This window comes from Triturus cristatus, chromosome 6 (assembly GCF_964204655.1).
Source record: "Triturus cristatus chromosome 6, aTriCri1.1, whole genome shotgun sequence".
Taxonomy (NCBI): Eukaryota; Metazoa; Chordata; class Amphibia; order Caudata; family Salamandridae; genus Triturus; species Triturus cristatus.
Window position 1 is genome coordinate 95,714,843 of NC_140589.1, and position 12,039 is coordinate 95,726,881.

The 12,039-nt window shown below is 51.9% G+C and overlaps 1 protein-coding gene across 3 annotated transcripts in view; it reads right to left on the reverse strand.

The window, feature by feature from the left end:
- LOC146813821 (calpain-1 catalytic subunit-like) overlaps window positions 1-12,039 on the reverse strand; it is a 701,058-nt gene that overhangs the window by 385,782 nt on the left and 303,237 nt on the right. The window lies entirely within an intron of this gene.

The following is a 12,039-nucleotide window of genomic DNA, read 5'->3' on the forward strand; positions in this document are numbered from 1 at the left end:
TTTGGAAGGACTTAGGTGTAAGGGAATGTGTGGTACGAATATGGCTCATAGAAGACATTCTTAAAATTGTAGTTCATTTGGTTCCTGTGTTTGTCACTCACAAGATGGTGAATCTTTTGTGTAAGCTGGCTACATTCACACTAGGCATGCCAGGCTGCAGTCGAACAATTTTACTGCAGAGCGTTCTGGCAAATAATGACCATTAGTGAGCATGAAAAATACTGTCACAAATCCAGTTGACATGAAGAGGAAAATCAGGATAAGGACTAACCAGATGTAAGTCCAGGGGGAGACCAGGTAAGTCTTTGTGATTCATGACATGAAAACACTTGTTTTTGTGGGTGGAAGTGCCAAAGAGGGAGAGTCATAAGAGAAGCTTGTACGGTCCCCAAAATAACCTCTTGCTCCCATGTTCATTAACCGTGGTAGCACAGCATTGTTCGGCACTTCAATGTGGGACTCATCCGCAGGATAAGAATACTTGACTTCCGCCTTGGAAGAGGATGGGGGCAGAACAGGCAAAAGATCAATAGTAGTTTCCATCTCAACCTCAATTACACAGGGAGTAGTGGAAGATGATGAGGGATTTATAAAGCGCGACTAATACCCTGAGATGTCTAGGCGCTGCCTTTGTTATATATAAATCGTAGCGGAACCATGAGGAAGAATTATGCTGAAAATAACCACGTTTTTAGGCCTTTCCTAAATTTAAGGAGACTGGGCTCTTTTTTCAGCGTGATGGGTAGGGAGTTCCATAAGCTAGCCGTTGTGACCGTAAAGCTCTTGCCACCCCATCTGGCCCTGCTGACTCTGGGAACAAGTAGATTTCCTAGATTGGTTGGCAGGTATATACGGTTTTAAAAAGTTTGCCAGATGTGTTGGCCCATGTTGTTAAGGGATTTGAATGCGATGCACAGAGATTTCAATTGAATACTTTTAGCTACAGGTAGCCAGTGGAATCGGGGCAAGGACGTAGAGACTGAGTCATATTTGGAGATGACCAGCAATGCTCTTGCTGCAGCATTCTGTACTGTCTGAAGTTTATTAAAGCTAAGCTTAGGGGCACTGGAAAAAAAGGGCATTACAGTAGTCCAGTCTTGAGGATATCAGCACTGTCACCATCTTCTTCCTTAGGTCCATGGGTGTTACAGGAGGCATTTTCCTCAGCATTTTTAAGATGAAAAAACATGCTGAGGTAGCCAAATTGATTTGTGCCTCAAAGGACAGCTTGGTGTCAAAAATTACTCCAAGGTTTTTGGCTTTGAGCACTGGTTTGTGCAAGGTGCCAAGTTGGACTGGCCACCAGCTATCTGTCAAAAAGTTGGATTGTTCCCCAGCAACAGAACTTTGGTCTTAGTTGAGTTTAACTTCAGGCAGTTATCTGACATCCTGTTGGCTATGTGGCTCATACAATCATGAAACCTAGTAGCTGTCTGACTGACTGGATTGCTTACCGAGACGATGATCTGAGTGTCGTCTGCGTACAACACCAGGGTAAATCCATAGCTTCTTACTAGGCTAGCAAGAGGGGTAACGTAAAGATTAAAGACCGTTGGGCTCAGAGACGAGCCCTGGGGAACTCCACAAGGCAGCGTGAAGGGAGCTGATACAATGATTCCCATGGCCACCTCCTGGGATCGCTCCAATAGAAAGGAGCCCAACAGGGACAGCGCCTTTCCCCTGATCCCGATGGAAGTCATCCGCTCCCACAGCAGCCCATGATTAATCGTATCAAAGGCTGCTGACAGGTCCAGAAGGATCAGAGCTGCGTTCCCCCCCACCATCAAGTATCAGCCTAAGCTCCTCAGTGGCAGTGATAAGGGTCAAATCGGTGCTATGCTGAGCACAAAACCAAAACTGGGAAGAATCCAGGATGGTGTTATTGTGAGAAGTTGGCCTGATATGTAGTGCTCACTATTCTAGTGATCACTGTGTATCATTCCAAACGACCCTTATTGATGATTGGTTGTAAGTCAACCTTTTAGACCAGCTATCCTAGTAGCGTGGATACGAGCAGTCTTTAGGCTAAACTCTAGAGGGCGTGTTAAGCCAGCTGTTTACCATCACATATACCCCTTGAACACCAAGTGAAAGGACACCACACAAGTTGTTATGAAAATAAAAGGATATTTATTTATAACAAGACTACCCTGGCTCTTTATGAGTCAGGGAGCTAAGCATACTACAAAACTCTTAGGAAAATACTTCAGTTGCACAATTTACACAAATGCCCGAGGGGCACGAGAAACCATCTACACTAACAGTGAAATGCGAATGGTTAGAGTCTGGAGGTACTGATTCCGGAGTGATCCGATCAGTGGGACTAAACGAAAAGGAACTGGACACTTGTAGAGCGAACCTGCGATGGAGCACCGAGATGCTCGAGTTACCTAGCCCGGAGGCTGCGGCTGCGTGAAGTTCGTCAAGGTGTCTGGAGTCCTCGTGTAGTCTCAGGAGCCTGAAAGAAGAAGTTGCTGGTAGGCGACCAGTGACGATGTTCAGAGCGATCCAAGCCTGGATCGGTGGTGAAGAAAAACCTGAAAGCAGAGGGGACTCAGTTCTCAACCGCTAGCCAGCGATCGTGTGGGTACCAGGAGGGTACCGGCTGAAGTCACCTCGACCAGGTGAGTGGGTGACGTCGGACTCGGCTGTTCCTCGGACCAGGAGGCGCGGCGGCGACCAGGATGGAGGGCGAGCTGTCCCACGAAGGTGTCTGCTGTCGATGATGCTGGGCCCAGGAAGGGGCAGCGGATCTTGGCAGTGGCCACCCAAGCGGGGGAGTCAAGATGGCGTCGGGAGTGGACCAGGAGGGTCCGTGGTACTCCTCTGTTGAAGGGGAGCAAGAGCCAGTCTGGAGCAACCAGACTAGTGATGAAACAATCGTGGTGCGTCGTGAAGAGGGTCACAAGCCGGTCGGCAAGTGGTCGAACAACGCGGTGAACAACAAGGAGCGGAAGGGCCCCCCACGCAGATCTCGGGGATGCTGGGGAGGCAGACTTCGATGCTGGGGCTGCTCAGGGTTAGGACTTCTCAAACCCTAGGTGCACTCACTCGAGGGTCCCTCGGTGGGCGTGCTAGATAAGCGTCGTGCAGGTTCTGAAGATAGCCGGTCCCGCAGGTCTCGTCACACCTACGACTCTCAGCTGGGCCGATGAGGTAGGTAAAAGGTCAGAGATGGCAGGGTACTCGGGTCTCGTCGAGCTGGGCAGTCTTGATCCGTAGGAGAGACTTACAGCAAACCGCAAGCGCTTAGATGGTGCCTGCTGGTGCAGGGTGGCTACTCCTTAGCCACAAGGGAGAGTCTTCAGAAATAGTCAAGAGTTCCTTTCGTGGAAAGTAGTTCGTGATTCGGAGTTACCCGATTATCTGATTATCCAATTTGGGAAGGGGACTCGCTCCTACCTTTATTCTAAGAAAAGGGGGTTGGCCCGTGACTAGGTTCTACCTATGGGTGGAGCCAGGAGGGGGGTGGTTACACCCCTATCCTTTGTCCGGCTTCGCGCCAGCTCAGGGGCTGGGGTGCCCCCGAAACTGGTTTGAGCCGGGCTATGCACAGTGAGCACCGGGGTGCCACTGGCAATCACCTTCCTTGCAGCCCTGCCTACCTGGGATACACAAACCCTGTCTGGGATGGTGCTAACACCGCCCTCGACAGGAAACCCTTTGTCCAAGCTCCCTTCGCTGGAAGGTCTCCCAGCAGCAGGAGGTCAGACTTGTGTCTGGTGGCAGCATCCATTTTGTGATGCTGAGGCTTGAGTCAACTTTAACCGGGGTTCAAGGTTACTTCCATGTCGTGTCCCTCTAAAAGGGGGGAATGCTAACCCCGTCGCCAGGACTGGCGAGGGGTTCGTATTCCCATTCGTATGACACCTTACTCGACATGTGTAGGTGATGTGATGCCAAAGTTAGCAAATAACCGCAAGGATTATAATGCATTAAAAGTAGTTGGCCCGCGTCACCATGGAACGGCTATTAGGACTTGGTTCCGCAAGCCGTCGACGGGCTCCGCTCGCGCCAGAGCACCATCCCACATGACTCCCTGCACTCTGCCTTCAGGATTGATAAGGCCTGCCATAGGAGTGACTGATAGGAATCCAGGTGTCCATTTTAGGGTTAGGTGTAGGAATACTACACCTATAGCAACGGGTGATTACACCACGTGGCCCCAGCTGTCGTGCAGCCAGTTGTGTCAGATTTGGGCGGCCATTCCAGGGGTGGCATAATACCTGCTTCAGCCCCTGGTAGGCCCTGGGTACACCGATGCCCTGGATACCTGTGGTATGCTGAGACAGGGACTGACAAGGCGGCCCAGTTCCAATTAGTGGATGCACCTAATGTACATGTGTGTTAATTTCGAGAGAGAACAGCTAGGCTGTGGGTCTGATTGGCAGGCCCACAGCCGGAGAAAGTCGTAAACCAATGAAGCAAAAGCAAAAAAATCTGGGTGATCATAGGATTGCAGACCCTACTCTCCTACATGACCCCCCCCCAAACTTTGGGACAATAAGCTAACCTTGACCAGGTGAGTCTTCTTGCTCTAAGTGGAAATACCTGGAGAGCCCATCTGCATTGCCATGATCAGTGCCAGGTCTATGCTCCACTGTGAAGTCCATCCCCTGTAGGGAAATGGACCACCTAAGTAGTTTGGGGTTTTCACCCTTCATTTGATTTAGCCACAAGAGGGGCTTATGGTCGGTCTGAATCTTGAAGTGAGTGCCAAACAAGTATGGCCTCAACTTCTTCAGGGCCCAAACCACAGCAAAGGCCTCCCTCTCAATAGCTGACCAATTCTTCTCTCTGGGGGTCAGCCTCCTGCTAATAAAAGCTATGGGCTGGTCATGACCATCAAAATTCAGTTGCGATAGAACAGCTCCCACACCCAGCTCCGAAGCGTCTGTTTGGACAATGAATGGTTTGGAGTAGTCTGGACTCTTTAGGATAGGTGCTGTGCACATGGCCTGCTTTAGGTCATCGAATGCCTTCTGACAGTTTGCTGTCCACTGAACTTTTTTTGGCATCTTTTTACTTGTCAGGTCGTTTAGCGGGGTCACAATGGATCCATAATTTCTGACAAATTTCCGGTAATAACCAGTCAGGCCCAAGAAAGCTCGAACCTGAGTCTGGGTGGTTGGAGGAGCCCAGTCCTGGATGGCCTGTATTTTGCTCTCCAATGGTTGAACCTGGCCTCCACCTACAAGGTGGCCCAGGTATACAACCTGTGTCTGCCCTATCTGGCACTTGGTGGCCTTGATAGTGAGGCCTGCCTTCTGCTGGGCCTCTAACACTTTCCTCAGGTGGACCAGGTGATCCTCCCAGGTGGAGCTAAAGACAGCGATATCGTCCAGATACGCCGCACAGAAGTCGTCCAACCCAGTGAGAACTCGATTCACCAGCCTTTGGAAGGTGGCAGGTGCATTTTTCAAACCAAAGGGCATTACCACGAACTGATAATGCCCACCCGGGGTAGAAAATGCTGTTTTGGGCTTGGCCTCCTCAGCTAACCTGATTTGCCAATACCCAGCTGTCAGGTCAAACGTACTTAAGTAGTTGGCCGAGGCCAACCGGTCGATAAGTTCGTCTGCTCTTGGTATCGGGTGGGCGTCGGTCTTAGTGACCGCATTGAGACCTCTGTAGTCCACGCAAAACCTCATCTCTTTCTTACCGCCCTGGGTGTGAGGTTTCGGCACGAGCACTACGGGACTAGCCCAGGGGCTGTCCGAGGGTTCAATGACTCCCAGCTCCAACATTTTCTGCACCTCTGTCTTGATGCAGTCTCTGACATGATCAGGTTGCCGATAGATTTTACTCTTTACGGGCAGACTGTCCCCAGTGTCGACCTCGTGGGTACACCACTTGGTCTGACTGGGTGTCAGAGAGAACATATGTCGAAAGGATTGAAGAACCTGTTTACAATCCTCTTGTTGATGTCCTGAGAGGCTGCCACAAAAGACAACACCATCTACTGATCCATCGTCAGGGTTCTGAGAGAGCAGGTCCGGGAGAGGGTCACTCTCCTCCTCCTGTCCCTCATCGGTGGCCATGAGCAAGCCCATGCCCTCCCTGTCGACATATGCCTTGAGCCTGTTTACGTGGAGCACCCTGTGGGGGCTCCGGGGAGTTCCCAGGTCTACCAGGTAGGTGACCTCTCCCTTTTGCTCAATGATCGTGTGGGGCCCAGACCATTTGTCTTTGAGTGCTGCTGGGGCCACTGGCTCCAGCACCCACACCTTCTGTCCAGGCTGATACACAGTCAGGACAGCCTTTTGGTCGTGCCAAGCTTTCTGTAATTCTTGGCTCGCCTCAAGGTTTTTAGACGCCTTTTCCATGTACTCCGCCATCCGCGAGCGGAGACCGAGCACATAGTCCACAATGTTTGATGCCGGCTTTCTGAGAGGTCTCTCCCATCCTTCCTTTACCAAACAAAGGGGTCCCCTTACAGGATGTCCGAACAGAAGCTCAAAAGGGCTGTAGCCAACCCCCTTCTGCGGGACCTCTCTGTAGGCGAACAAGAGGCAGGGTATCAGGACATCCCATCTCCGCCGAAGCTTTTCAGGTAGTCCCTGAATCATCCCTTTTAGGGTCCGGTTGAATCTCTCAACCAGCCCATTGCATTGTGGGTGATAGGGTGTGGTGAACTTGTAGTTGACACCACATTCCTTCCACATAGCAGTCAGATATCCCGACATGAAGTTTGCACCTCTGTCTGAGACGACCTCCTTAGGGAAGCCCACTCTGGAGAACACTCCAAGTAGGGCCCGTGCCACCACAGGGGCTGTAGTGGTCCTAAGGGGAATAGCTTCAGGATACCTGGTGGCGTGGTCCACCACCACCAGTATAAACTTGTGCCCTGATGCTGTCTGGGGTTCCATTGGTCCGACAATGTCGATCCCCACTCGTTCAAAGGGTACCCCCACCACTGGTAGTGGTATGAGGGGGGCCTTTGTCGTGCCACCTGACTTACCACTGGCTTGGCAAGTGACACAGGAGCGGCAAAACTCCTTCGTATCTTCGGACATGTGGGGCCAGTGAAAGTGTGGGACAATTCTGTCCCAAGTCTTATTCTGGCCTAAGTGACCTGCAAGGGGAATCTCGTGGGCCAAGGTGAGAAGGAAACCTCTCAGAGACAAGGGGATGACCAGCCTCCTGGTCGCACCAGGTTTGGGGTCTCTTGCCTCAGAGTACAGGAGTCCATCGTCCCAGTACACTTTGTGGGTACCTGTGGCGTTCCCTGCAGCCTCAGCAGCGGCCTGCTGTCTGAGGGGTTCAAGTGAGGGGCAGTCTAACTGTGCCTTCCCCAGGTCTTCCCTGGAGGGTCCCCCTGAGCCCAGAAACTCAACCTGACCAGGTTCAAGCTCTTGCGGCTCAGTTTCCCTCAGTTCTTTAAGGTCAGCCTCCTCGGAGACTTGATCCACGACCTGGGGCAAGGGGGAAGGCGAAGCCTTACCCTTACTGCTCCTTTTCTTGGAAGGTGTCTGGTCCATTCTTCCAGGATCCAGCACCTGTTCAGTGGGGCATCTTTTGGCCTGTGACCTGGTCACAGCAAGGACATGTGCTGGCAAACCTAACATTTCCATGTGAGTCCTCTGCTCCACTTCTGACCATTGTGACGTTTCCAAATCATTGCCCAACAGACATTCTACGGGGAGGTCTGAACTAACCACAACCTTTTTCGGGCCACTTACCCCTCCCCAGGAGAAATCAACAACTGCCATACTGTGATTGGTAGTGACGTTGCTGGCATTGGTCACTAGGTAACTGGTACCTAGCATGATCTGTCCAGGGTCCACGAAGTTAGGCGTCACCATGGTGACACTGGCACACGTGTCCCTGTAGGCCTGAGCCACTCTTCCATTTATCAAAGGTGTCTGCCTGTATTTGCCCAAAGTATTGGGACTGGCATCAGGGGACATATCCATATCCCCTGTACAGACAAGGACGGCCTGAGTGAGCGTGCCGACTAAGTCGTCACTCCCCTCGGTTCCCAAGGTTAACCCAACTAATGCCTTGGGAGGCGCACTACCACTGCTGACTGTACTAGGGGGCACAGGTGCCTTAGGGGCTGCAGTGGTAGGAGTTTGCCCTCCTTTCTTGGTGCACTCACTAAACCAGTGAGTCTTACTTTTACAGTATTGGCACCACCTTTTTGACTGGCCTTCTTGAGTCTTCTTCCTCTGTGAAGCCTGACCCCCACCCTCTTTGGTTTGTTGGGGACCTGTTGAAGACTTCTGGTCATTTTGTTCGTTCTTGTTACCCTTTTGGTCTGCTTTCTTCTGACCACCCTGGTTCTGATTCTGGTTCTGCTTGACCCTTGTTCTGACCCATCTGTCTGCCTTCTTTCCCAATTCTTGGGGAGAGGTCAGATCCGAGTCGACAAGGTGCTGATGCAACAATTGGTTCTGACAGTTGTTTAAAATCTGTTCTCGCATGATAAGATTGTACAATCCTGTGTAATCAGTGACCTTGCTACCCAGCAACCAGCCTTCCAAAGCCTTAGTGGCACAATCGACAAAGTCAGCCCAATCCTGAGACTGAATTTTCTGGGTGTCTCGGAACAGCACCCGGTACTGTTCCGTGGTTAAGCCGAACCCATCAATCAGTGTGTTCTTCAGGACTTGGTAGTTGTTAGCATCCTCAGCTCTTGTAGTGAGGAGCTTGTCCCTTCCTTTACCTTCAAAGGAAAGCCACAGTATAGCTGCCCACTGACTTGGGGGGACGCACTGGACAGTGCAGGCCCTCTCCAAGGCAGTTATCCACTTGTGGATGTCGTCCCCTTGTTTAAAGGGGGGCACTATTTTACTCAGGTGTCTAGTGTCTATACCCCTGTCTTTCTCTCTATTGAGAACGCTGCCACCAGTGGGATCTAACCCACTTAATTTCTGCTCTCGGGCTAAGGCAAGTCTTTCTTTGGCGAGGGCAAGTTCTTCCCGCTCGATCCTCAGATTGACCTCCCGCATCTTCGCTTCATGCTCCCTCCTCTGAGGGGAAGTCATTCCTCTCTGAGAAGGTGCCTGAGAGACATGTGTATGAACCGATCTGCCAGAGCCTCTGGAGAGAGACCTAGCTCGTCCGTTCCCAAGGTTAAGCCTGCTTGAGCGTGGGCCCGGGGCTCCCCCAGTTCCATTCTCATGCCTGCTTAAGTTGGTCCTTGTAAGCCTGCCGACTACCACTGGACCTTTGTCTGCCTCGTCTCCCGATAACTCGTCCTCGTCCTCCTCCTCTGTGTGGAGGTCGAGGTCTGGGTCACCGAGGGTTCCCTCTAAGGGAGGCATGTTCCCATCTGCACTGGGGGGACCTGGGTTAGAGGACCTCCTAGCATCGTACGCCTCTAAGAGACCTATCAGTATTGTGATGGTAGGGTTAGAACCCTGGTTTAGCTTCCGGGAGGCACACAGTTGTCTCATCTCCTTGAAGCTAAGAGTTGCATATCGTGACACGACCTGTGGAGGGTCACTGACCACTAGGGGAGTCCCTGCAGACTCTCCGTGGACCGACATGCTTTTCTAGTGAGGTGTAAGTGTTGCACCTACCTACACTATGGGTTTACCTACTGATCCCTTGCTAAGAGTTGTAGTCAGGGTGTGCTAAGCCCTGTTACACTACAACAGCCGGTTCAGTAGAACTCGGAGTATTCTAAGTTAAGTTATATGTACCTGGGTACTTATGTGATCTTTCACTGCGATATTCTTAGGATACGTGTGTGGTAAAACAACAGCAAGCTCAAATCCCAACCGCTGCTCACCAATGTGAGAAGTTGGCCTGATATGTAGTGCTCACTATTCTAGTGATCACTGTGTATCATTCCAAACGACCCTTATTGATGATTGGTTGTAAGTCAACCTTTTAGACCAGCTATCCTAGTAGCGTGGATACGAGCAGTCTTTAGGCTAAACTCTAGAGGGCGTGTTAAGCCAGCTGTTTACCATCACATATACCCCTTGAACACCAAGTGAAAGGACACCACACAAGTTGTTATGAAAATAAAAGGATATTTATTTATAACAAGACTACCCTGGCTCTTTATGAGTCAGGGAGCTAAGCATACTACAAAACTCTTAGGAAAATACTTCAGTTGCACAATTTACACAAATGCCCGAGGGGCACGAGAAACCATCTACACTAACAGTGAAATGCGAATGGTTAGAGTCTGGAGGTACTGATTCCGGAGTGATCCGATCAGTGGGACTAAACGAAAAGGAACTGGACACTTGTAGAGCGAACCTGCGATGGAGCACCGAGATGCTCGAGTTACCTAGCCCGGAGGCTGCGGCTGCGTGAAGTTCGTCAAGGTGTCGGGAGTCCTCGTGTAGTCTCAGGAGCCTGAAAGAAGAAGTTGCTGGCAGGCGACCAGTGACGATGTTCAGAGCGATCCAAGCCTGGATCGGTGGTGAAGAAAAACCTGAAAGCAGAGGGGACTCAGTTCTCAACCGCTAGCCAGCGATCGTGTGGGTACCAGGAGGGTACCGGCTGAAGTCACCTCGACCAGGTGAGTGGGTGACGTCGGACTCGGCTGTTCCTCGGACCAGGAGGCGCGGCGGCGACCAGGATGGAGGGCGAGCTGTCCCACGAAGGTGTCTGCTGTCGATGATGCTGGGCCCAGGAAGGGGCAGCGGATCTTGGCAGTGGCCACCCAAGCGGGGGAGTCAAGATGGCGTCGGGAGTGGACCAGGAGGGTCCGTGGTACTCCTCTGTTGAAGGGGAGCAAGAGCCAGTCTGGAGCAACCAGACTAGTGATGAAACAATCGTGGTGCGTCGTGAAGAGGGTCACAAGCCGGTCGGCAAGTGGTCGAACAACGCGGTGAACAACAAGGAGCGGAAGGGCCCCCCACGCAGATCTCGGGGATGCTGGGGAGGCAGACTTCGATGCTGGGGCTGCTCAGGGTTAGGACTTCTCAAACCCTAGGTGCACTCACTCGAGGGTCCCTCGGTGGGCGTGCTAGATAAGCGTCGTGCAGGTTCTGAAGATAGCCGGTCCCGCAGGTCTCGTCACACCTACGACTCTCAGCTGGGCCGATGAGGTAGGTAAAAGGTCAGAGATGGCAGGGTACTCGGGTCTCGTCGAGCTGGGCAGTCTTGATCCGTAGGAGAGACTTACAGCAAACCGCAAGCGCTTAGATGGTGCCTGCTGGTGCAGGGTGGCTACTCCTTAGCCACAAGGGAGAGTCTTCAGAAATAGTCAAGAGTTCCTTTCGTGGAAAGTAGTTCGTGATTCGGAGTTACCCGATTATCTGATTATCCAATTTGGGAAGGGGACTCGCTCCTACCTTTATTCTAAGAAAAGGGGGTTGGCCCGTGACTAGGTTCTACCTATGGGTGGAGCCAGGAGGGGGGTGGTTACACCCCTATCCTTTGTCCGGCTTCGCGCCAGCTCAGGGGCTGGGGTGCCCCCGAAACTGGTTTGAGCCGGGCTATGCACAGTGAGCACCGGGGTGCCACTGGCAATCACCTTCCTTGCAGCCCTGCCTACCTGGGATACACAAACCCTGTCTGGGATGGTGCTAACACCGCCCTCGACAGGAAACCCTTTGTCCAAGCTCCCTTCGCTGGAAGGTCTCCCAGCAGCAGGAGGTCAGACTTGTGTCTGGTGGCAGCATCCATTTTGTGATGCTGAGGCTTGAGTCAACTTTAACCGGGGTTCAAGGTTACTTCCATGTCGTGTCCCTCTAAAAGGGGGGAATGCTAACCCCGTCGCCAGGACTGGCGAGGGGTTCGTATTCCCATTCGTATGACACCTTACTCGACATGTGTAGGTGATGTGATGCCAAAGTTAGCAAATAACCGCAAGGATTATAATGCATTAAAAGTAGTTGGCCCGCGTCACCATGGAACGGCTATTAGGACTTGGTTCCGCAAGCCGTCGACGGGCTCCGCTCGCGCCAGAGCACCATCCCACATGACTCCCTGCACTCTGCCTTCAGGATTGATAAGGCCTGCCATAGGAGTGACTGATAGGAATCCAGGTGTCCATTTTAGGGTTAGGTGTAGGAATACTACACCTATAGCAACGGGTGATTACACCACGTGGCCCCAGCTGTCGTGCAG